The sequence below is a fragment of the Scyliorhinus torazame genome, chromosome 9, assembly GCF_047496885.1.
Source record: "Scyliorhinus torazame isolate Kashiwa2021f chromosome 9, sScyTor2.1, whole genome shotgun sequence".
Lineage (NCBI taxonomy): Eukaryota > Metazoa > Chordata > Chondrichthyes > Carcharhiniformes > Scyliorhinidae > Scyliorhinus > Scyliorhinus torazame.
In genome coordinates this window covers 173,097,428-173,123,958 of record NC_092715.1, presented here as the reverse complement: position 1 = coordinate 173,123,958, position 26,531 = coordinate 173,097,428, and the positions used below count along the sequence as shown (strand labels likewise).

Here is a 26,531-nt window from a genome sequence, read left to right as displayed (position 1 = left end):
AGTTCCACAACAGCAATACAGGCGCCACACCTGGATAGATTCTGTTGAGAGGCTAGAGCACCGGTGCCACATGGAACACAACCGATTAGACATGTGTGTTGTATTTGTCGATTTCATGATTGACACTCCAGAGGCTAACAAGCTATAGCCACATATACACACTTCACCCGCCATACACACCATCCCAGCCAACAAGATGGTAGCAAGGAGAGCAGATCCACGCTTCACCGACGCCGAGCTGGAGATTCGCTTGGAAGCATTGGAGGAGAGGTGGGTGACCCTGTACCCAGGCCCGGGAAGAAGACTGCCAGCCGCCGTCATTCGTCATGCCTGGGCGCAGATGGCAGAGGCAGTCAGCACTGTGGGCAACACCATCCGACCGGGCAGCAGCGGCGGAAGAAACAGCACAACCTCCTCAGGATGGCCAGGAGAGTAGGCAACACTGTACCCCTGGCACAAACACCCGTCCGAAACACCCGTAATCCAACTGCCCCCCCCCCACAATCAGGAGATCGGCCGAACCCCCACCGTGCATCACATGCTGGTGCCAACACCGGCCGCCATGGCAGGGTGGCCTGGCCATTGAGACCACCAGCTAACTATCCAGCCTCTGGGCTGAATGCGTTGGACTGTCTAACACTGTCGCTTTCCCTGTGCACCCACCCACCCACCCCAGGAGAAGGCCGCCCATAACCACCGGGAGAAGACTGGAGGAGGACCGCAAGTCCTGCAGCCCTGCAGCAGAGTAGAGAGCCCTGGATGTGGTCGGCAGCCTAGAGTAAAGAGAGGTCGCTGGGGTGGAGTTCGGCCGTGGGCGAGGAAGTGCCAAAGGTGCAAAGCACTGACCGCACAAACAGGGCATTTCCAAGGACATGCTTTGTTATCCTTGATAAAGGTTTGTAATATAAAGGACCAGACAGTTGAGTCTTCCACTGCAGCCATGAAGGAGGGTCAGGAATGGTCATTCGGATTCACGGCCTACAGCTCCAACCAGAAGGACAAACTGTGTGAGGTGTTGTAAGAATCAGCCAGATCTGAGGGATATTGGGCCTGAGATTTAAAAGAATAGTTTTAAGGGTAGCAACTGAATCCTGAATGGAGTTTGAGTTGAGGTTTGGGCAGAAACATTGGATTTTGCCTCTGTTTCTTCGAGGTGGCTTTTATTACTAAGTCGTTGTTTTGAGTGTCGTGCGGCATCATTACACTAGTATAAAGCTCTTGCGTCGTTAACAAAAATGTTTTGTGGTGAGCCTAAACCCTGTGTCAAGAATGAAAACTGGAGTCCTCTGGTTAAATTACATGGGGAGATTATACAAGCTAGCAACATATTCCCTAGAATTTAGAAGGTTCAGGGGATGAATTAATCAATGTTCCCATCCAGCGGAACAGAGGTACATAGAGAGAAACTATTTCCTCCGGTTTAGGACTCCATACAAAGTGAGGGTGAAGTTTGGAACTCTCTTTCACAAATGGCAATTGAATTTTGTTTAGTTGTTTAATTTAAAACTCAGATTGATCAACTTTTGTGAACTAAAACATATCAAGGGATATGGAACAAAGGAGAGCCATGTGGAGTTAGGCCACAGATCAGCCAGCTTCAAAAGGAAAAGGATCAAACTTTTCAAGCTTTTTTCCCATTACGACAACCTTTACCTGGTATCAATCTGCTAAATCTTTGTACAGTTTGTCTGGTTTAATTTTTGTACTTGGATTATATTCTAGAACTCTACATCATGGTCCTACTGTGATCTACGTATTGTCTCATAAAAAAAAACTTCTTTGCTTCAATGCCACCACACATAAAACCAAAATTGTATCTTTTAATGGACATTTTCACTCTACATTCTCACACATAAAAATCCATGATCTGAACCCTAGCTCTCTCTTTCTCCTCTATGTTATTAATAGTACCTTTTGGGCTGTATTTTCTTTCATTGGTCTTCTCCAAACTTACTTTTTCACATTTTCCTGCACTGAGCTGTATCTGCCATTGTACTGTACTAACCCGTCCATGTCCAAACTACTTCAATTTTCCTCAAGACTTGCCATGCGCCTTAATTTGGGGCCATCAGCAAACTTCAATATAATTTATCTGTATTGTCTCCCAGATCAAAGGAAAATAGAAAGGCAAAATCGGTCACACATCTCCTCATCAATTCAAAACTGTTCATTTAACACTATTCTGTGTGCAGTACACTAATCATTTTTCCTTTTCTTGTCATAGAAAATAAATAACTAGATTACTACAGTTATGTGACTTCAGGACACCCTGACTCCCAAGTAATGAAGCACTTTTTAAACTGTAGTCATTCCTGTAATATCAGAATGCTGAATTGATATCAAGCAGAGGCAGTGACCTCCAATGAGTGTAGGTGACGTGCCCTACCACAGAACCCCCATCGTAAATGGGTTCTTTAGTTCTGATTTCAGTCCAAAGGGGGAATGTACCTGAAAGATAAAAACTGTGCGGAGACAAAAGGAACACGATTTAGTACTGGGGGAGATGGTGATGTAGTGATCATGTCAGAGTGCTCATAATCCAAAGACCCGTGGTAATGCTCTGAGGACATGGATTCAAATCCCACCATGGCAACTGGTGAAATTCAAATTCAATTCATAAATGTCTCGATGATGGTGAACATGACAACTATCATTGACAGTTGTAAAAATCCATCTGGTTCACTAATGTCCTTTAAGGATGGAAATCTGCCACCCTTACTTGGTCTGACCTACTTAAGACTCCAGATCACTGTGGTTGACTCTAAATTGCTCTCTGCAGTGGCCCAGTAACTCATTCAGTTCAATGAAACATTGGTCTGGACAACAAATGTTGGCCTTGCCAGTGATATCCAAAGCAAACAATACTTATATTACGAGTACATTTATGAGTAAACCCGCAGCCAAATTCCACTGTAGGTAAAGTAATGCCAATAGCTGTAGTAGTTTTAGTCCCTACCTCAATAGCCACATGTGGTATTCCATAGTCCATGTTCCTCTGTTCAAGAAACTTCTGCCTCTCTTCCACCTAGTTCCTTTAAGGAAGAACCTTTGGTTTCTGTTCCCGGCTTCCCCATTCGCTTACCATGGTAAGGTCCCCAAGTTTTACTCACCCTTAAAATAACTGCTCCTTTCAGTGCTGCCAACAATCAATACCTTGCAGTTGCTGCTCCTGACTTTGCAGGAAATATTGATCCCCACACCTATCCCCCACATTTCCCAATCTACCTCTCCCCGGAACTCCCATCCCAAAGACTCCTTCTTCCCAATGATCCCTCAATGATTTGCAAGATGTCACACAAATGTCTTTTGTTTTGTGGGCGCATTGTAGCAGGAAATTTAAATTGCTGATCTTCCATGCTAGAGACAGCGTTTGGGGATAAGGACCTTCCATTTTTGGAAATTCTAGGTTATTCTGGAAAGGTTGAGATTCCTACAACCTCCTACTTCTAGCTGCTATTGCTGTCCCTCCAAAATCCACCTCCCAGATCTGTTCTTCCAGGTGGTTCAAAATGTTACTTTAATTCATTGGCTTCTTTTTGTGCCTCACCTTCTATATCCCACAACATGGCCTGCTCTCCCAGAGTCCGCAGAGCTGGATTTTGCAAAGTCGGCAAGGCCCCACAGACTTTTAAAAATGGCAGACAAGACCCGAATTTGGAAGCACCACCAACATTTCTGACGAATCCCATTTTCACCAGGATCAGGAAGGGGCAGAACATGGTGCAAATAGGCAGAAAACTCAAACAGGCAGGACACCCAAACTCAGCTGAGCCATTTGAGTTCAGTGCTGAATTCAAACAGACCGAATTGCTGCTATGGTAATGGCCATACCACCAGTGTGGGAGCCACAAATTTCTGAAGATGTAAATTTATGAAGGGTGGATAAGGTGTGTAGTTATTTGAGATCCCTAACCCTTTTAAAAGTTAAAAAGGCCCTGCCTGTGTCAGTGAGAGTCCAATAATCTATTGTAACAGTTAGAACAGCGGTTTGTTGATATAACAAAAGGCATCACGGTAGCATTGTGGTTAGCACAATTGCTTCGCCGCTCCAGGGTCCCAGGTTCGATTCCATCATGGGTCACTGTCTGTGCAGAGTCTGTACATCCTCCCCGTGTGTGCGTGGGTTTCCTCCGGGTGCTCCGGTTTCCTCCCATGGTCCAAAGATGTGCAGGTTAGGTGGATTGGCCATGATAAATTGCCCTTAGTGTCCAAAATTGCCCTTAGTGTTGGGTGGGGTTACTGGGTTGTGGGGATAGGATGGAGGTGTTGACCTTGGGTAGGGTGCTCTTTCCAAGAGCCGGTGCAGACTCGATGGGCCGAATGGCCTCCTTCTGCACTGTAAATTCTATGGCTAACCCCAAGGGCTATCATTATATCATTATTGTTTACCTGCTTTCCAGAACCTACAATTACACCAGGAGGGTTGTTGTAAGTTCACAATTCTACAGCTCAAAGATCTGCTGCCTTTGATTTCAAGTTATGACTAAGTCTGCTTGTTTTGACAAGGGATCAAGTACTTGAGGAACTTTTAAAGATTTGAATTAGATTTCATGAATGGGAGTACTTTGTAGGTTACAACAAAAGCTGTAATAGGTATTTATTTTATTTCCTCTCAACATGTCTTCTGAGGTCGGCCCATTGCGGAGCCCACAGTGGATATTGAACATAGAACATACAGTGCAGAAGGAGGCCATTCGGCCCATCGAGTTTGCACCAACCCACTTAAGCCCTCACTTCCCCCCTATCCCCGTAACCCAATAACCCCATCTAACCTTTTTGGACACTTAGCATGTCCAATCCACCTAACCTGCATATCTTTAGACTGTGGGAAAAAAATGGAGCACCCAGAGGAAAACCACGCAGACATGGGGAGAATGTGCAGACTCCTTCCATTCAGTGACCCAGCAGGGAATCGAACCTAGGACCCTGGTGCTGTGAAGCCACAGTGCTACCGTGCTGTTAAGTGGCATAGAGTGTGAAGGGGAAAGGGTAGTGGGTGGAGGCTATAAAGGGGCTAGAGAATGAGTGAGGGGCATGAGGATATAAGGGGCCATGGGGGTTGGTGGGGTTGACATGAACAAGGCATGGGGTGTGATGGGTGGAGGCTATAAGGCCTAATATTTAACAAAACAACTGCGATAAATGTTTCAGAGAACCGAAGCTGACCATTTAAGCCAGCCCCTCCCCCCATGGCTGCCTCCGATCTGCATCTGGGACAACAGGCACGGTGGCACAGTGGTTAGCACGGCTGCTTCAAAGTGCCATGGACCAGGGTTCAATTTCAGCCTTGGATGACTGTGTGGTTGTTTATACATTCTCCCTATGTCTGCGTGGGTTTCCTCCCACCATCCAAAGACATGCAGGTTAGGTCAATTGGCCATGATACATTTGCTTGTTAGTGTCAAAGATGTGCAGTTTAGGTGGGTCACGGGGATATGGGGCGTCATTCTCCGCCCCCCGCCCCCCGCCGGGTCTGAGAATCGCCGGGGGCTGCCGTGAATCCCGCCCACGCCGGTTGCCGAAGTCTCCGGTACCGGATATTCGGCGGGGGCGGGAATTGGGCCGCGCCGGTTGGCGGGCCCCCTCGCTGGATTCTCCGGCCCGGATGGGCCGAAGTCCCGCCGATAAATTGCCTGTCCCGCCGGCGTGGATTAAACCACCTTTTGAACGGCGGGACAAGGCGGCGTGGGCAGGCTCCGGGGTCCTGGGGGGGGGCGTGGGGCGATCTGGCCCCGGGGGGTGCCCCCACGGTGGCCTGGCCCGCGATCGGGGCCCACCGATCCGCGGGCGGGCCTGTGCCGTGGGGGCACTCTTTCCCTTCCGCCTCCGCCACGGTCTCCACCATGGCGGAGGCGGAAGAGACTCCCTCCACTGCGCATGCGTGGGAAACTGTCAGCTCCCGCGCATGCGCCGCCCGGGGATGTCATTTCCGCGCCAGCTGGCGGGGCAACAAAGGCCGTTTCCGCCAGCTGGCGGGGCGGAACTTCCTCCGGCGTCAGCCTAGCCCCTCAATGTTGGGGCTCGGCCCCCAAAGATGTGGAGCATTCCGCACCTTTGGGGCGGCGCGATGCCCCTCTGATTGGCGCCGTTTTGGGCGCCAGTCGGCAGACATCGCGCCGTTTCCGGACAATTCCGCCCATGGTGTGGAGTGGGCCGAGGTAGGGTGCTCTTTCAGAGCGTCAGTGCAGACTGGATGGGCTGAATGGCCTCCTCCTGCACAATAGGGATTCTATGACTCTATCACACTCTTCCCCGAGGAGAGAGTGAGTCCAGCTGGGAATAGTACCGGGGTTGGGTGATGGACAGCATGCCCCCCCCTCCCCGCCTCCACTGGAAACAGGATCATGAAGCCGACATGCTCCAAGCCAACCTGACCTGCAGCCCCCCCCGTGGGAAACGTGCCCTCTGGGGGCACATAAAATTCAGCCCATAGTCTCTTCACCCAATTCCCGAGCCGGAAGCCTCCTGCCCTAGATTTGTCTTTTGCCCTCCCATCCCCGTGTCTTCTGCATTAACTTGCAGGTTGCAAAAACAGCTTAGGTCATTGCCTCTCGTCTTTGCAGCCAGTTTCACGTACCAGAAACCTTGTTTTCAAAGGACAATCATAATGTATTTGCCACTCTCCAAAGCACTGTTCATGCTGTTTGGTCCACACATTTTCACTCAATACTCAAACTACAATCCAAGCAGACTGTCAGTCATTCCAGAATGCATGCCAGATTTCAGCTCAGCCTGATCCGCCTGACTTGAATAACTCAAAGTCTCGGGTGAACTGATCTGGCTTTGAGCAAGCAAAACAATAATCACAATCACTGCATGGAAATTAATGACTGTTGATTTCCAACACGTGTTTTATTTTAGATGAAGATTTGGACAGTGCTTAATTATATGATTCATGGACAGTTTGCAAATGTATGGAAAACTTGATCATCTGCATTCTATTCATGGTTTCAAAATCTCAGCAGCATAATCAGCTCATTGAGCTGTCTGGACCATGGAACATTCTGCACCTAACTGCTCTTTCACTAAACAGTTGCACAGTTAGTGGAAAAGAATGGGAAATTGGTAAAGTCGTCAATTCAGACATAAGTCTGTGAGGAATAAATTGATTAATCCTTAAACTGAGTTGAGAAGAGTGTTTTGCTGGCAAACAAACATTATGGCCCAAATTCATTGACTAAAACAAGGAAGAAGATTTAAATGGGCTATTATCTTTTGTCCTGGGATTTTCAGTGCAAGGAAGCAGAATGATATTTAGCTTCAAAGAACATTAGCTGGAATAGCAGCTGAGATAATCTACGGGAGAATGTAATGAAAATCACTCAAAGGTACTCAAACATTGCAACAAATGTTTTAAAATTATAGGTGCCAGCATTATTGGTGAAATTTGCTTTTGCATATTGGTCTTAGATTATCTTCCAAGGGAATAAAAAAACAGCTTGGCTGCGATCATCCGATACAATAAAATAACTACACTTTAACTCTTAAAGAAGAAAGATCATTATGATAAATTAACTGTGAAAATTTGAGCTCATCACAGTACTAATAGATTGCCACACTGATTAAAATGCCAATTAAGTTAATTGTTGTGGGTGATTTGTCTAAACTAAATCAACTTGCAAATGTCTTGTATAGTAAAGTGATGTTCTCTAATGTGGTGACCCCTCATACCCAGATTCAGTTTAATTGATTTCAGACAGGAAGATTGTCATGGGAGAAACATTACTTTGAGTTCAACATGTTAAAAGATAAGTACATCACAACTGAGATTTTGCTTTCTCAAGTAAGATATTCAAATTAATCCAGATTCAGTTTAATTGATTTCAGATAGGAAGATTGTAGTGGGAGAAACATTATTTTGAGTTCAACATGTTAAAAAATAAGTACACCACAACAGAGATTTTGTTGTACTCAAGATATTCAAATTGAAAATAAAATATTCAGGACAGCATGGTGGTGCAGTGAGTTAGCCCCGCTGCCTCACGGCGCCGAGGTCCCAGGTTCGATCCCGGCTCTGGGTCGCTGTCCGTGTGGAGTTTGCACATTCTCCCCGTGCTTACGTGGGTTTCGCCCCCACAACCCAAAGATGTGCAGTTGACGTGGATTGACCACGCTAAATTGCCCCTTAATTGGAAAAAAAAATGAATTGGGTACACTAAATTTATTTTAAAGAAAGAAAATAAAATGTTATACAAATTGCGGAATAGGAATTCTGACTGTTTTGATTTTATTGTCTTCGAAAAATACCCAAAATTTGAAGAACTCTGGGCAGTTCCCAAGTTTAAATGCTGTGAAGGTAATCCTATTTCAATTAACCTATGCACATCATGTCCCTTAATCCAAAGATGTTATATATTTAATACCTGTGTCCCCATTTTATTAATATTTAATTCATTGACTCAGGTTGGGGGCAATTAGCTCAGTTGACGTATGGTTCAGAAGAGTGTCAACAGCACAAGTTAAATCCCCGTTCTAGCCGAGGTAGATTTGCCCTGCCTCCTTGCTTGCCCTGTTAGTAAGATCACAACAAAAGATGACCCTCAAATAATCGAGGATGCTCCCTGGATACATTCACTCAGTGGCATTATTCACAGTCTAAACACAAATGATCTGCTGATCCAATCTGATTTCATAAATCCTAAGCCCCAAAATCAGTAAAGTGGACAAACAACTTAAAAAGCTGACAATTCCCCAAAATCTAACAACTCAAAAATCATGCAATTGAAAGGCCTATAACCAAGTCCACTGACTGTTTCAAGGCAACAAAGCTTCTATTACTTAGAAATTTGTTTTTTATTAATGTCTTTGTGTCACATTCCACAATTAAATTAATTATATTTTTGGAGAAAATTAAATTCTGTCAAATTTGCTGATTAGTTTCGTAGCTCCTGAAAACAACAACATTCCTTTGTTTTGTGCATCTGCATGGACCGGTAAATATATCAACAGCAGCCTGTTCAACAGGCACTCTGTAGAGATTCTGCAGGAAGACGTTACCCAGATGAAATAAAGTGGCTTTGAACATATTACATTGACAATCCTAAATATGCTATTCAAATCACTTCAAGTAACCAAACACAGACAAATCGCACAATGAAGTCATTAGGCTTTACACATGTGTTTAAATTTTCACATTTAAATTTCTTGCAGTGAGTTGCAGTAAATACTAATTTTCTGCTTGAGAAGATGTTTAAAACTTAAAAAGCATTATGTCAACGCAAACAATTGAATCCTCACGAAGAAGGTGCCTCTGTGACTATTTCCCTTGGGGCTGGGGTTGGATCCCAGAAACTGTCCTGGCTCTTGTTTCCTGCCCCCAAAGTGAAAATTAAGCCGGTGTCTCTACTAATGGAGCAGGGAGGAGGAGGAATGCTTTCCGATTTTAAAAAATATAGAAATTTAACCAGAATGCAAATACAAAATAGAGGACACTATAAGTCTCTGACTCTCTGAAAATGCATATTGTGTTACTTTTGAGAAGTGTGGGAAGGCAATTGTAAAAAGTTCATAATATTCATTATTTACTGCCTACACTTTGATATCAAAGTTTGTTTATGAATGAACCATAATGGCTGAGTAACTGCTGCCTTTGAAATATTTTGGCCGGTAATGTGCTGTTAAAATTACAGAAAAGCTATAGGTGTTTTCTGCACAAACGTTCAGGCAAGGACAGATGTGCAGTTAAACACAGAAATCCATATATTCCTGTTCAAGTCACACCACTCAGCTCATAGTATTGTTAAAACGATACTTCACTGTCTGTTTCAACATTAAAATGCATGAAGGTGCTTTATTTGCATGGTAGATATGAACTAGACTCGCCACAAAAAGTTAAAGCCTGTCTACTTCAGTGCAAGTTTCAGTTTAACGAAGTGATAACTGTTAATCACTGACAAAACCTCCGCCACTGATAATTAACAATTAAAAGTTTATTCCTGCAGGCTTAACTTTCTGGAGATAGAAGGTAAGTCAAATATATTCATTTTAAATTTTCTTTTCCCTCTTAAATCAAGCTATTTCCCTCTCTTTATTTTGAGTGTCACCTGCGGCTCAGTTGATAGCATTCTTGCCTCTTGAGTCACAAAGTTTGATGATTGAGCCCCACTTCAGGGCTTGAAGACCAACTATCAAGACACGCTGAGTATAGAGGGACTGCTGCACTGTCAGAGGTTCTGCCTTTTGGAAGAGATATTAAATCAAGGCTCCATCTGCCTGCTCAGTTGAATGTTAAAGGTCTCATGGCAATATTTTGAAGAGCAGGGGAGTTATCCTCGACAACATATTTATCCCTCAATCAGCATAACAAAAACAGATTATTTGATCATCAACAGACTGTTACTTGTGGAAGCTTGTACACAAATTGGTTGCCAAGTTTCCTACATTACAGCAGTGACTACGTATCAAAAGTACTACATTGGTTGGAAGGTGGTTTGTGCCTTTTGGTGGTCATGAAATGTGCTATATCAATGCAAGTCTTTCTCTTTGTATCTTTATGTGCCTGATTTCACATTGAAATTGCTCTAATTTACACTTCCTTCTCAGTCTTTGTCCTTCCAGGGCAGCACGGTGGCGCAGTGGAAGCACTGCAGTCTCACAGTGCCGAGGTCCCAGGTTCGAACCCGGCTCTGGGTCACTGTCTGTGTGGAGTTTGCACATTCTCCCCGTGTTTGCATGGGTTTTGTCTCCACAACCCAAAGATGTGCAAGGTATGTGGATTGAACATGCTAAAATTGCCCCTTAATTGGAAACAATGAATTCGGTACTCAAAATCTATATTTTAAAAAAGTCTTTATCCTTCCATCTGATTGGTGAAGGACATAACACAATTGTTTATATATTTCTGATGAGAGCTCACTGGATGATGCACTATCAATTACGACGAGACGAGAGTAGAGTAGTCGAGGCTTTATTAAGCAGAGATGTGTTGCCTCCTACAGCTGCTGCCGAAATGGCTGCAGCTCGTTGGGCAGAGCCAGCAGGCAGGGTCTACCCCCGTACCTGTAGTATACAGGTAGTATGCCTTACCGTATTACTTCTCATATATACAAACAGTGGTGACTACCACACTGGATTAAAACATTACCTCTTGCCACAGATGCTGCCTGACATGCTGAGTTTTTCCAGCATTTTCTGTCTCTTTCACAGATTTCCAACACCTGCAGCTTTTTGCTTTTGTACACAATACTTGTCCTATTCACGCGTCTCAGGCTTCCATTACTGCCTGTTATTAGCTAATCGTGGAAACAATTTAAAAACCTAAAATGTACAAGAACAAATCTAACTAACCAGAAGATGCCCTACCACAACAATTGTGACCCTTTATTTTTAATGGTCACATTTTTATAAATTTTAATTTTGCTACATTCAAATGTGGTCATCAAATGTTTATAAGACAATCAGCATTCAGAAATCTATTTTACGTACCACCGAAGCCAATATATGTCACTCACCTCAGCTCTATGGCTTTGTGCACACAAGACTATTGTCTGCACATTCTTCCTTATCACCAGTATCAATCAAATCACCTCCATGTCCAGCCAGGACTGGCAGCCAATCACAAACAGAGGCACTTCCAAACTTTAGCAACTTCCTTTGTACATTTGCAGAAAGACAAACTAGAAAGTAATCACGAGGCTGAACAGTAATCTTGCGCCCCTTTTTCATTTTAAACCATTTGGATCACATTGAATTAAACTTGTTCATCTAAGAAAAATCCAAGTGCATAACCAAAAAGTAATTTCCCCCACACACAAAAAATAGTCCCAAGTTTGACTATATTTGATTTAATTAAAGTTAATATGTATACCTTGCTCCACATTTTCCCCAAAGTATTTGAATTTTGAGGAATGTCTGCTACAGCTCATGTGGTTATTTATGTACTCATTCATTACCATGAGCAGGAAGGACTTATGCAAGAAACATATATACATATAACAAATATAATAAAGCTTTGTTAAAATTTTAGGAAACGTTTAATGACATATTTTTAAAACACTCATTCTACAACATCAAAATATAGCTTTCTGTAATTAACATTTTTAGATTTAATTATGCAATTATTTGATCACTGAATTAAATTCCTTTATTTTTAATTCAAAATAATTTTAATATTTTTGAATATTTAACAGACATTCAATAACATACACATTTGTCATAAAATACCTACAGTGCAGAAGGAGACCATTCGGCCCATCGGGTCTGCACCCACCCTCCGAAAGAACAGCCTGGCTAGGTCCACTCCCCCACCTTATCCCCAAACTCCACCTAACCTTTGGACATGAAGGGGCAATTTAGCATTGCCAATCCACCTAACCTGCACATCTTTGGTCATGTAATCATAGAATTTACAGTGCAGAAGGAGGCCATTCGGCCCATCGAGTCTGCACCAGCTCTTGGAAAGAGCACCCTACCCAAGGTCCACAGCTCCACCCTATCCCCATAACCCCACCCAACACTAAGGGCAATTTTGGACACTAAGGGCAATTTATCATGGCCAATCCACCTAACCCGCACATCTTTGGACTGTGGGAGGAAACCGGAGCACCCGGAGGAAACCCACGCACACACGGGGAGGATGTGCAGACTCCGCACAGACAGTGACCCAAGTCAGGAATCGAACCTGGGACCCTGGAGCTGTAAAGCAATTGTGCTATCCAGAATGCTACCGTGCTGCCCATGGGACTGAAAATAAAATATAAGCAAAGCAGAATTTCACAGATCTAATTCCTCAGCCCTGAGTCTCACATGGGCGGAAACCCAATTCCATTTTTATTTCAATGAAATGCCTGAGATATTATTTGTGCTCATTATTATTTTCTTAAAAGTGTTTTTCTGTTGTTGAAAAAGCATACATAAATATGCTAAGCAACAGGTTCTAATTGTGAATGCTATATAATTTTAATAATGTAATGTACTTTCTGAACACAATTATTAATGCAAGCATAAATGTACACAGTCCATCATGATTTGGTAATGAAGGTGACTGATTTTGCTGGTAAAGTTGTGCAGTTGTCCTCGTTTCAAAGCTGCTATCACGAGGGGAGACATAAATCTTTTACCGAGTTGGCTCGAGCTTTCTGTTTTGAGTAACAGTGCCCTTAGCCACTGCTGATTAGAATTGGAAAAATAAATTTGTGAATTTTGTTTCATAGCCAGAAAATCAAATATAAATTATAATTGAATATCAATAAATTGTATAATATTGGTTACCATAATGTTGATCCGCATTTTTATTTTCAATTAAGAATTCAGTCAATGCTTATTAACTATAACGGCAATAATCATTTGGTGACATTATTAATTGGTATTACAATTAAACAAAGAAAACAAGCGATATTTCAAAACCAGCCCTATTGTAAGAAATGGGGAAGATTGTTTCAACAGATGCTTTGTTCAAAAAAATTGCCTGTTTAACCCCGTTAATGTACTTTTATATGATAGATCTAAATAACAAAACCCCATTCCACCAGTAGCGAACACAACTAAATCAAAAGTTGATGACAAATTTGCTTCACTCATAAAAGATTCAGTGCTATGCATCTTACCAAAGACCAGTTACAAAAATTATATATGGATAGTTTAGATATCATTTCTCAACATTCTAATTTCCATTTCCAGTTCTGTCACACGCAGGGTGGAAATTCTCGAGTGTACACAAAGTACCCTTGGGGATTTGTCAAATATAATACATCAAAATGAGAAGGAAAATGCTGACTAAATTACTGGTGGAAATTAATGTGCATCAAGTCTGAATATTCCAACAGATTTTGGTCGCAAGATTTCTATTCACAGGGAAGAACTTTATCATACAAATGTATTTTCTATGCAAATTGTGAAGCATAGATTACATCCGTCAAACTAGATGTCATCCAATATAAATCAAAGCTGAAAATGTTGGAAATACTGAGCAGTTCAAGTAGTAATTTAATGTTGTTTATCATGGGAATAGAGACAGTGGAACAAATTCATATTGCTTAAGTCAATATTCAGCATGTAAATATTAATTAAATAAATTCTGGACAAAATAATAGAAAATTACACCAACATTTATTTTGTTTTTGTCAAGTATATTTTTTCATGGAATGTGCAGAGAAAATTCTGCATGCTGTATTAATTCCTAATCTCTGAATATTTATACAGCACATTCATTTTGAAGAATAATTTGTTACCAAACACTACAAACTTTAATTTTCTATGATAAATGCTGTCATTCAGCTGTAACCAAAGCAGCCAATTATTTTCTTTATGGGTTGGTTACTTGAAAATCAATTTCCCTTTATGTGCCAAAAATCCTAGAATTTTCTTTAACTAAGTTTTCATTTAAAATAAAATGTTGCTGGGACTGAACCTGTGTCCTCATATTCTAATTTTCTGCCCATTTTAGGAAATATTTATTTAAGAAATCTAAATGATCAACATAATCCATTCTAAGAGGTGGTAAAATATATTCTTTTTCTTAAGGAAACCACGAGGATCTGCAGAAGTGAATCATTTATCAATCAACATTATGGTGGAGGGAGACAATGCCCAAGCTAATTATTTATTTTATGAAAACTTTATGGAGACATTTTTTGCATTTTGTTAGCAGGGCAGTGTCAATCCGGGCTGAAGGCAGGGATACAGGGCTTGCAATAAAACTATGACAATCGATTTCCTGCAGCAGTAATTAACATTTACTAATTTCATTTTTCTCATTAATTATCTTTGAGAAAATAAATCAATAACTTGGAATGATATGGAGTTGGCTTCATAGTGCTAGTTTAGATCTGGTAGGTGCAGTCTGGGTTGCAACCAGGGAAAGCTGTTAACGATCCTCTTTAAGGGGGAAATTGGTGGTGCAATTGCTGCCTCACAGCGTCGAGTCACTCTCCATGTGGAGTTTGCCATTCCCCCCATGTCTGTGTGGATCTCAACACCACAACCCAAAAAGATGTGCAGGATAGGTGGACTGGACATATCTTTTTATTAAAACAATAAAAAATACATACAAGGCCAAACGGTACAAACCCTAATTTTGTGTTGGAGAAACAGGGTACCCTCCCCTCAGTAGCAATGTATGGGAGGGGGTAGGATATTCTGATTATTAAAACAGTTCACAACACAGTTGTACTAAAAAGCAAACAGTACACGCACTAAACTTTGCGCTGGAGAGACCAACCCTTGCCACTGTACCAACAGAGGGCAAAGGAAGGGATAGTGGTGGGGAGAGAGGGGAAAGGAGGTTGGTGGGGAGGGAGGGAGTCGGGGTGTTGGTGGAGGGCCGGGGGGGGGGGGGGGGGGGGGAAGATAGGACACTGCCTGAAACATCTACAGAGGCAGAAAAACAAAAGAACCTTCAATTATGATGTGCCAAACTCCAGGAATTCCCCAGAGGAGGTGAGGGGTGACACAGTGTCAGGCACGAGTGAGCCCTCTACCCCACTGCAGAGAGCCTCATGAGCACCCTTTGCTCCCGACACGGGACAGCTGACAGCCTTCGGACAGCTGCCGTCTGACCCCGAAGCACCCTGCTCGGGGGACAGCGGCAGCTGCTTGGATTTGCTCACTATCCCCCAGCCTCTTTTCTTTCGGGGGCTGGGCGTGACATCCATGGAAAAGAACCTGGAGTGACGCCGTTTGCGGAGGAGAGGATCACACACCGGGGAGACCTCTATCTCTGGAGGCCCCTCCAGGTTGACTTCTTGTCCCTCAATGGATTCTCTCCAGAAAGTGTGGCTGGGACAGAACACCCACTGATTCGAGGTTGCGCAGCTCACTACCGCTACCCACAGGGGCCTGCGCAGAAGTGTCGCCGGGCCCAGCAACCGATGGCGAAATGTCACCTGGCTGAGGGTGTTGCTGGGTGACGGTGGGCTGAGGCGTAACGGCTGCACCCGAGTCAGTAGCAAGGGGCACTGGGTCAGTCAGGGTCAGAAGGATCCAAACCTGACCGCTGGCGAAACGCTCTGTTGGTCTTTTTCTCAGCCTTCCGGCCACGCGGCTGTCCCCTCACCTCCATGCCAGTGGAAGTCGAGAGGGCGGCGGCACCATCAGTGGTAGTGTTAGAGGTGATGCTAAATTGCCCCTTAATTGGAAAAACAAGAATCGGGTGCTCTAAATTTTTAAAAAGGGGAGAGATTGGTGCCTGTTGTCAGACATGGGAAAGACGTCCACCCAAGAATTATCAAGTTAAACATCTGGAAAGTTCAAAGGAGATCATTCTCACTCTCAACATTTAAATGAAGGTTTGATGTGTTTAGATACAAAGTGCTAAGGTCATAGAACAGGTGGTCTTTTTTTGAAATCATATACATTTTATACCCTATGCAGCAACAAACCGAATATCGTGCCATCAATAATTAATAAAAACAGAAAAAGCAGGAAGCAAGTTAGGCAGTATCCGTGGAGTGAAACTGATGACCCATTTTCCACATCTACAGTATTTTGGTTTTGTATCTGTGAGATGAATCCCTTCAAAGAATCTCTCTCCAGTCACCCAAACGCAGGATTGATCCTCCATCCAAACTTACACTTTAGAGCAGCACGATAGCACAAGGGCAGCACAAGTGGTTAGCACTGTGGCTTCACAGCGCCAGGGTCCCAGGTTCGATTCCCTGCTGGGTCACTGTCTGTGTGGAGTCTGCACGTTCTCCCCGTGTCTGCGTGGGTTTCCTCCGGGTGCTCCGGTTTCCTCCCACAGTCCAAAGATGTGCAGGTTAGGTGGATTGGCCATGCTAAATTGCCCATAGTGTCCAAAAAAGGTTTTGAGGGGTTATTGGGTTACGGGGATAGGGTGGAAGTGAGGGCTTAAGTGGGTGAGTGCAGACCCGATGGGCTGAATGGCCTCCTTCTGCACTTTATGTTCTATGTTCTAGTAGCATTGATTAAAGCCCAAATCACTCCACACTACTACTAACTGACACTGTGAATTCAGGTTCTCACTTGTTAACTCACAATACCGTTTCTCTGTCAAAATCCTGGAACTCCCTTCCAAATAACACTGTGGGCGCACCTACAGGAGATGGACTGCAGCGGTTCATAAAGGTGATCGCCAATACTTTTCCAAGGGCACTTAGGGATGAGCAACAAATGCTGCCTTGCTAGCAACATTCACATTCCATGAAAGAATTAAAAACAATTGTCTGACGTGACTAACCAAGAGAAATAACTTGCATTTACATAATTCATTTTGCAACTTGAGGATGTCTCAAAGTGCTTCAGAACCAAAGAAGTCTTTTTAGAGTGTAATTACTGTTGTCGGGCCAACTTGTACAGTTCACAATCCCAGAAACAGCAATGAGACGACTGACCAGATAATCTGCCTGTGTTGGTTGAGGGATAACTGTTGACAAGCACAATTCCCCGACATATCTTTGAAATGTTGGAGAAATGTCATGAAGGCCAAGACAACATGGTGATTATAGTTCTTAAGATTGCCTTGTGACGAAGTCTGGAAGTCTGGAGATGTGCTAGAATTCATGGATCCCTGAGGAACACATAAAACTATTATACAACAAAAGTGCCAGACAAGAATAGGAAGCAATGTGGGAGGAGAGGGGAGTGAGAGTTTTAAAGCCAAAACTCGATGGATCCAAGGACCAGCACCATGCTCCTTCCCTTCCTGATTGTCATGGTCGTTGTAACTGAACCAATGAGCCAGCAAGTGCCATGGGCAATGATTTTGAGCTGTGTGTGGGGTTGATGAGAATTTGACCTAGTATCTGGAGAACTGGAGAAAAGCATTGGAAGTCAGGACAATGGAGATCAGTAGACCAAATGAGCTCTCCAGTTTCAGACTAGAGAAAGGATCTGAATGAAGGTGTAAAAGATTATTTGTAATGACTTGCAGAGCGTGAATAGTTTCAAGTACCTGGGGTTAGTGGTGGCAGAACCTGGAAGTATGGAAATGAAAGATAAGCAACGGATTAGCTCCGGTAGAAGCAATTGAAAGAAGAGGAGTATTATAGGATCGAAAAGTACTGTTGAAACTGAAAGAACCTTCAAGACATTTGAGAGTCCGGCCTTGTTATATGGTGCAAAGATGCGAGACCGGCCTTGTTATATGGTGCAAAGATGTGGGCAACATGAAAAAGAGAGGAACAATGACTGGATACTAATGAAATGCAAATGTTGTAATGGTGTGTGTTATACTGAGGACCGGTCAAAATTAGGAACCGACACAACAGTGGGTCAGTGAAGATTGCAGAAACATCGAAGAATGTAGTTGAGATTGGGTGGCATGCTGGCACAGTGGTTAGCATTGCTGCCTCACGGCCCCAAGGACCCGGGTTTCATCCCGGCTCTGGGCCACTGTCCGTGTGGAGTTTTTACATTCTCCTCGGGGGCGATTCTCCAATATTGAGCCCAAGTGTTCGCGCTGTCGTGAACGCCGTCGGGGGGCCAGCACGGCGGTTCACCCCGCTCCAGCATCCTTACGCAGTGCCAAATGGGCGCCACGCCAACCCACGCATCCGCAGTTGGGCCGCGCCAACCCACGCAGTCGCAGTTGGGCCGTGCCAACCCACGCATCCGCAGTTGGGCCGTGCCAACCTGCGCATGTGCAGTTGGGCCGCGCCAACCTGCGCATGCGCGGAGGACTTCTTACGCCCGCCGGCCCCGACGGTGTTCAGGGGCCGGCTGTGCCAGAAAGTAGGCCCGGGGGGTGAGGAAGAGGCCGGACGGCCAATTGGTGGTCCTCGATCGCGGGCCAGACCCCATCGGAGGCCCCACCTGGTGAAGGAGCCCCCTCCCCCCCCCCCCCCTCCCACAGGCCGCCCCCCGACCATTCCTGCAGAGTTCCCACCGGCAGCGACCAGGGGGGAATGGTGCCGGCGGGACTCTGTCGTATCGGCGCGGCTGCTCGGCTCATCCGGGCTGGAGAATCGGCGGCCCTGCCTAGTCCAGCGGCCCGCGCCAAGCTAAACGCGCCGGCGCAAATGGCACCGATTCTCCGCATCTCAGAGAATCGCGCACCGGCGTCTGGCGGGGCTGAGAGAATCGCCCCCCTGGTGTCTGCATGGGTCTCACCCACACAAACCCAAAGGATGTGCAGGGTAGGTGGATTGGCCATGCTAAATTGCCCCTTAATTGGAAAAAAGAATTGGGTACTCTAAATTAATCTAAAAAAAAGAATGTAGCTAAGAGATTGAAATGGTCTGGTCGGCTGTTGCAGACAGCGAGAGGAAATGTGTCGAGATGAGTGATGGAGATTAACTGCAGGAAGGAAAAGAAAGCGGCCGAAAACCAAATGGATAGATGTAGTGACGCGGGACTTAATCACAGCGGGATTAGATGAGAAATGGGTAACTGGCTGGAGAAGGACGATCAAACCGCGTTGTAGCAACCACAAGCAAAATGGGACAAGCCACAAAGATGATGATGATATTTGCAATGTGCCATGGGGACTTCCAAATCCGCCTGATAGAATTACACATCTCATCTGAAGACACTACTGGTGACAGTGCAGCATTGAGTAGACACTGAAGTTTCAGTTTAGATAAGGTCCTGGGGCTTGAACCGACAGTGTGTTGTGTATAAAAAAAACTGCTGGTGACCCAAGTCTGACAGCTAAAGAGACATTAGTTAGTTTCTATGTACTGGTGTCAAATTGATTGTTTATAGAATTAAACTGCATTTTGATATTAGACTGCGTCTGGATATATTGACCAATGGAAGACTTGTATTTATGTAGTTCACAAGCCCAGGGCGTCCCAAAGCGCTTTGCAACCAGTGAAAGGCTGCTTTTTAAGTGCTGCCACTGTTGTATGAAACCCGGCATTTTCTCTTTGAATTCGCACAGAATGAAGCCACAGAGGATTTGAAGAAAATGAGCTCGAGTTCTCCAGGTTCTGATTGTTGGTGTGTTTTACCTGTTCTCACTCTGCTGATCCTCATACAGATTTGTGTGAGCGGATGGTGAGCTTTCTTTACCATCTCTGGATTTTCTCCACAAATTGTTTCGGGGGGCCAATGCGGACAGTATCGGCACGCGTTTTTATAAAAATGTGTTACTGAGGGCGTTTACACAATTCTTGTTCAACTTCCAGGAGCTTTGTTCATGATAAGAGGCAGGCAAACGTCATGTGAAAACACAATTGTTCGTGCCTGGAGATGGACGCAGCGATGCGGATTGATGACTGTCCCAGAAAAGGTGGACAGTTGGAAAATTGGATTGAACGAAGTGTCACAAAAGATGGCAGTTGTGTTGAAGTCTGCAAACGTGTATATCGTGTTAAAACGTTATGGATTATGCTTTCATGCGCCGTTTGCAGTTTGCTTCTATATCCAAAGTTAATAAAATTACAAATTGCACAAATATATATATATATACGCCCTATATTTATGTGTGTATATACCCACTCCTATTGACACACACACAATCTATCTGCAGTCACTGATTTCTACATTGAGCCGTTCCTGGTTATCAAGTCAGTCGGAGCAGAAAGCTCACATAACATCCAAGCAACTGCAATACAAATAGTTCAACATCAGGTGCGACTGTATTGACAGACTGAAATAACTTTCAAATTAGTTCCGTTTAAAGGAGCTGTGTTTTTGCTTCTGAAATTAAACGTTCTGACGAAAGATCCTGGAGTGAAACCTTGACTATTTCCCTCTCCACAGACGCTGTCAGACCTACTGAGTATTTGCAACATCCGCAGTATTTTGTTGAGGTAGTTTGGATGTTTTTCTATGTGCTGATTGCCAACCCCCAATACTAAACATGATGTGCACTAAAGCAAGTTTGAACTGGGAGGGCAGCGGCGAGTGATACCGAGGCGCCTAAAACGGAATCCTCCCGTCCTGCTTTGCCGCAGATTTATTGAATGATCTCATTCCATGCCAGAATGTTTAACAGTTGCCTAATGCGCTCCTTTGAAAGGAATGGACACAGAGGAAGCTGCACACACACACACGCAGCAGGGTTACACTTTGGGTGACTAAGGATCTGCAGTCGCCATGAAGGTCAATTTATCTTTTCTTTTCGAAGATACTGGGTGACATTTTTCTGTTTTTATTTCAGATTTTCAGCACTTTGCAAAAATAAAAAGAGAACAGTAAGATAAATAAAGGCATTTTAATGCTGAATAATTTAAAACTCGAGTATTTAATGTACTTGGGCCAATTATCTGGGATTGACGCCATGGTATTGACTTGCAGACTGGTGGTCAGGCTTCCAAACATTTGCGCATGTGTGGTGAAATTTGTCGTTGCTGAATTGTCAACATTCCTGATAACGGGAACAAACCACCCTCCCTCCGGTCAATGGTCGAAACTGGCTGTCGATATCACAAACAACTTCAGAAGTCAAAAACAAAACTATAAGTTAATCTAGGCCATGCAAGCAATATCCGGGACAAGCTTTTGTGACAAGACAACTTCCCCCTTTCCTACCGCTGTAGAAGTGCCTGGAGCAACGTGGGTCTAAAATTGCCATGTTCGTAAACACTTAGCGGACACTATTCTAAGCGGATATCCTGGGAAATGCAATGTTAAAAGCAGGAGAAGGAGAACATAAATCATTAGAAAGAAGGGGAATGCGTTTTCATTTTAAAACGATAACTTGCTTCCTGAACTACATTACTAGTGAGTCAGCATCTTAAAATCCACAATTTCCAATTATCTATTCAATATCGTGCTTACCTGTGGGACCTTTTCTGGTTGAATCTGCTTGTCACGCTCGCTGGACGATCCGCTCAGATTAAAAAGTAATTAATAAAAGGTCCTTTTTTAATATTAGTATAAATTACAGATTGACCATGCGAATCTCAACCTAAAAAAGGGCTGGGAAAGGACACCACACATTCAACGGCACTAGTTGCAGAGAAGTTTTGAGAGAAAATTAGCGCACTATTTTTTTAAAATCCCCAAATGGGTGTTCAACGGGTTTGGACACTCGATGTTAGTCGAAAGAGTGAACTGCAGAAAAGGGTAGTTACTTCCTCTTTCCATCTATAGTCCAGTCCCCATTCTTACTTCCTCGAATCATTTTATTCAGAAAACTTCCTCCTTTCACAGGTCAGCAACCGTCAAAGCAATTATTGCTAAAAATGCTTCGATTTACTAATTCACAACTTTTACAATTATCCAAAATGGGTAATGTTTTTTTAAATGCATAGTTGTTACTTAATCCAACTGGTGTAATGAATAAACAAAATCGCTGTTACAAACATATTTACCACAACAAATCATACTCACGACCCTCAAAGTAACAATCTTAAATAGTGTTGTTTGCGTTTGAGGGGAATTGTATCTTACAGCATGAATTGTTCTTTTTCTGTTAAGCATATAACTTTTAACTGTTCACTGCAAGAATGACTATATTCAATAAAAGTTTTGCAACAGTCCTGAGAGGGCTTAATTTCCATTTCTGGGTGATTCTGAGAAGGCCACATTTTATTGTCCATGTCGAATTGTGTGTGCCAGGAGGCAATAGTTTATAAATTGCCCTGAACACATCAACGTGATAAAGTTTTACATCGAGTGCACGCCCTTAATGTGTTGGAAGGTACTTCTCACATCAAACAAAGCACACTTGAAGGTATTAAATTTAAAAGCCTTACATTTGAAAGTGGCATATGCTTAAATTGCATGCCAGACTAGTATCTCATTGGCTCAATAACTACTGCCTCTTGCGTTACCCAGGCTGACTGTCCAAATATAGCCGCGACAGCTGGCACGAAAATTATTCTGCGCACGCGTATCTGATTGGGGGCGGGGCAGCAGCGCCTGCGCATTAATGTTGTAGTTGAGCATGGGGACAATTTATAGAAACAAACACAGCCGAATATCCTCAGTGGAATAAGCTTTCCCTTCAAATACCTCTACCTGATGTTGCAAAATTGAATTGCAGATTGCCAACACAGTCCCTCACATCAATTATATCGATTCTAAAGTCTTTTGTGAGTGCTGTCAGATCCAATCCCCCCAGATTGTAAAACCCAGGTCATATTGGTAAAAACAAAACCCTGCAACTGCCAATTGCCATTGCATTGCTAAACCTCAGCCCTCACTGTTGGGATGGCGTTGGTTACCGAACATGTATATTGTTAAGTCTTCATAGTCTTCTGCATGTCACCAGCATACAGAGAAACGTACAGGCAAGGAGTTATCTTCAGGCCTAGATGTTAACATATACATTTTTAACCCCGCACTGGGCCTTTAAAAAAAAAATCTTTATTGTGCAAGTAGGCTTACATTAACACTGTCATGAAGTTACTGTGAAAGTCCCCGAGTCGCCACACTCCAGTGCCTGTTCGGGTACACTGAGGGAGAATTCAGAATGTCCAATTCACCTAACAAGCTCGTCTTTCGGGACTTGTGGGAGGAAACCGGAGCACCCGGAGGAAACCCACGCAGACACGGGGAGAGCGGGCAGACTCTGCACAGACAGTGACCCAAGCCGGGAATCGAACCTGGGACCCTGGCACTTTGAAGCAACAGTGCTAACCACTGTGCTACCGTGCCGCCCCTGTAGCTCTCAGTTCCTGTAGGGGCTGGTTTAGCTCACTGGGCTAAATCGCTGGTTTTTAAAGCAGACCAAGGCAGGCCAGCAGCACGGTTCAATTCCCGTACCAGCCTCCCCAAACAGGCGCCGGAATGTGGCGACCAGGGGCTTTTCACAGTAACTTCATTGACGCCTACTCGTGACAATAAGCGATTTTCATTTCAAATACTGAAGGACGTGCAGAAAAAAGCTTACATTACTTTTACCAGAATCGATTGGATGTAATTATCAGAAAAGATTGAGCATGCCTGGAGCCCTTTTCCATTTAAAGTAGATTATTAAGAGAAAACCTAATAAAGGCCTTGTAATTCCTGACTAAGCTTGATATGGAGAAACAATTTCCATTTGTGGTTAACATAGAACATACAGTGCAGAAGGAGGCCATTCGGCCTATCAAGTCTGCACAGACCCACTTAAGCCCTCACTTCCACCCTATCCCCGTAACCCAATAACCCCTCCTAACCTTTTTGGTCACTAAGGGCAATTTATCATGGCCAATCCACCTAACCTGCACGTCTTTGGACTGTGAGACGAAACCGGAGCACCTGGAGGAAACCCACGCAGACACGGGGAGAACATGCAGACTCCACACAGACAGTGACCCAGCAGGGAATCGAACCTGGGACCCTGGTGCTGTGAAGCCACGGTGCTAACCACTTGTGCTACCGTGCTGCCCGTTGAACCCAGATCAAGGTGATATGAATGTAAGATCGCCATTTGCAGATCAAGAACTGGACTTCGGGGAAGTTTGTTTGACTGAGTGTGGAAGTTGCTGTCCTAAAGCAGTGATAGTATTTATGCATTTGAGAGAAGGCTTGTTGCATACGGGAAGGAAAAGTGATATTAGGAAAGGGTGGGATGAGGTAATTCAAGTTGTTAAAAACGTGTGTGAAATATAAACATCAGCAGAAACCAATTGGACCAAATTACGTGTTCCTGTACTTTGGAACATGTAATTTGATTTAACTCTCATGAATTTCACACATCAACCACTTGGCTGGTTTGTCGAAGCCAATCATCTGGATGCTAAAGTACCAACCAGCCAGCAGAGGCTGCAAACTCATGTTCATATTTGGAGACTTTTCAGGCAGGTTGTCTCAGAAAAGCAGATGCAGAATAAGAAAACATCACGCTCTTCCAACTTGTAGAAACATAATTGTCCCTCCTTCCTCCAATCCCCAATAACGCACAGCAGCACTTATACTTCCTCAGGAAACTAATGGAATTCAGCATGTCCACATTGACTCCTACCAATTTTACAGATGCACCAAAGAAAGCATCCTATCTGGCTTCTGCACAGCCTGGTATGGCAACTGCTCGGCCCAAGACCATAAGAAATTACAGAGAGTCGTGAACACAGCCCAGTCTATCATACAAACCCACCTCCCATCCATTGACTCTGTCTACACCCCCCCCCCCCTCCCCCTGCTGCCTTGGGAAAGCAGGCAGCATAATCAAAGACCCCTCCCACCTGGGTTATTCTCTCTTCCAACCTCTTCCATCAGACAGAAGAAACAAATGTATGAGAACACGTACTAACAGGTTCAAAAGCAGCTTCTTCCCCACTGTTACCAGACTCCTGAATTACCCTCTTATGGACTGAACTGATCCCTTCACACATCTTCTCTATTGAGTAGTATTACATTCTGTATGTTTCACCCGATGTCTATGCATTTATATTGTGTGTATTTATGTATGTCCTATGTTTTTCATGTAATAAATGCTCTGTTTATAACCATCCTTGGTCCTTGCCATTGTTGACATAGAGCCTTTCAAGACGCTTGACAGAAGAGTTGTTGAAGCATCATTAAAGTAGTATGTTGTCTTCGACAATGAACTATGCATTTAGCGAATAGAAATCTTTGGAGTTCAAATGACGATGGGGAATTACATGTAATTCCATATCCAAGTAATGAATACCCCAAATAACCCTGGGGAAGTCTGCAAAGACTGATGGTCCTCACAGTTATCTATGTGGGAGTCAAATTGTATAAATTGAGCTGCACAAGCAAACTGGGAACTGGTGATTTGCTATAAAGAGGAATGCACAGCAAATTGACTGATCTGGCAGAAATCCTGAATGGCTCTCTAGACGTTGCCTGTGCAATAAAGCTTGAGAATCAGGGTCTCTTTCCCCAGCAAAGTGAGTGTTGTCTGTGTCAGGGACATGTATTGCAGACCTGGCTTCAGCAGCCAATAAAGCTCCATCAGTGAAGCGCTGTCTTCTGAGGCAACACTCCTGAAAAGTCTCCGAACGTGAACATGAGTCTGCAGCCGCGGCTGGCTGGTTGGTGCTGCAATAAACTGGTTCTGCTAGTTAACCTGGCTTAGCCTCTTTCTGCAGCTTCTCCACCTGCATATAGAAACAGGAATTGGCCATTCAGCCCCTCGGGCTTGTTCTAGCAAGGTGGGCTTTCATTGTCCAGTTAACCCATCCGAGCTCAGCAATTGTCCTGAAATGAATACTTTCAAGGTAAACACAAAATGTAGTGAGAAAGTTCCTGAGTGTGAGCGAAAATATTTTGCAACACCTGTAGTGTGTTCCAGGGTAGGACTAAAGCTTTCACAAGCAATCCCAGTGAGCAGTACCCATGTAACAAGGCAGTAAGAACAGAATAAATAGGATCAGGAATAGGCCAAATGGCCACCTGATCCTGCTCCAACTTTCAGTAAGACCATGGTTGATCTTTGACCTCGAGTCTACTTGCCTTTCTGGTCCCCATATTCCTTGATTCCTTTAGAATCCAAAAATCTGTCAATCTCAGCCTTGAATATACTCAACAACTGAACAATCCTCTGGGCCAGAATATTCCATAATTTCACAGCCCTGCAGGAAATTTCTCCTCATCTTAGTCATAAATGGCTGACTGCTTATCCTGAGACTATGCCCTCACTCTAGATTCTCCAGTCAGGGGAAACTGTCTGTCAGCATTTCCCCTATCAAGCTCCATCAGAATCTTGGCTGGGATTCTCTATTGCGAGTCCGTCCCACTACTGCTGCGAGAGAGGACGGTGAATTTGGCACTCAGCCAAATCTCCGATTCAC

At 44.0% G+C, this 26,531-nt stretch overlaps 1 protein-coding gene across 4 annotated transcripts in view; it reads right to left on the bottom strand.

Moving 5' to 3' along the window:
- The window catches only part of syk (spleen tyrosine kinase), a 458,870-nt gene that overhangs the window by 234,520 nt on the left and 197,819 nt on the right, over positions 1-26,531 (bottom strand). The window contains exon 1 of one of the 4 annotated variants that reach the window (XM_072516817.1): positions 21,622-22,029. The exons of the other annotated variants lie outside the window; for them this stretch is intronic. The gene's annotated coding sequence lies outside the window, so the exon portion shown is untranslated. Of the gene's footprint in view, positions 1-21,621; positions 22,030-26,531 lie in introns of those variants that run through there. 4 annotated transcript variants of the gene reach the window in all.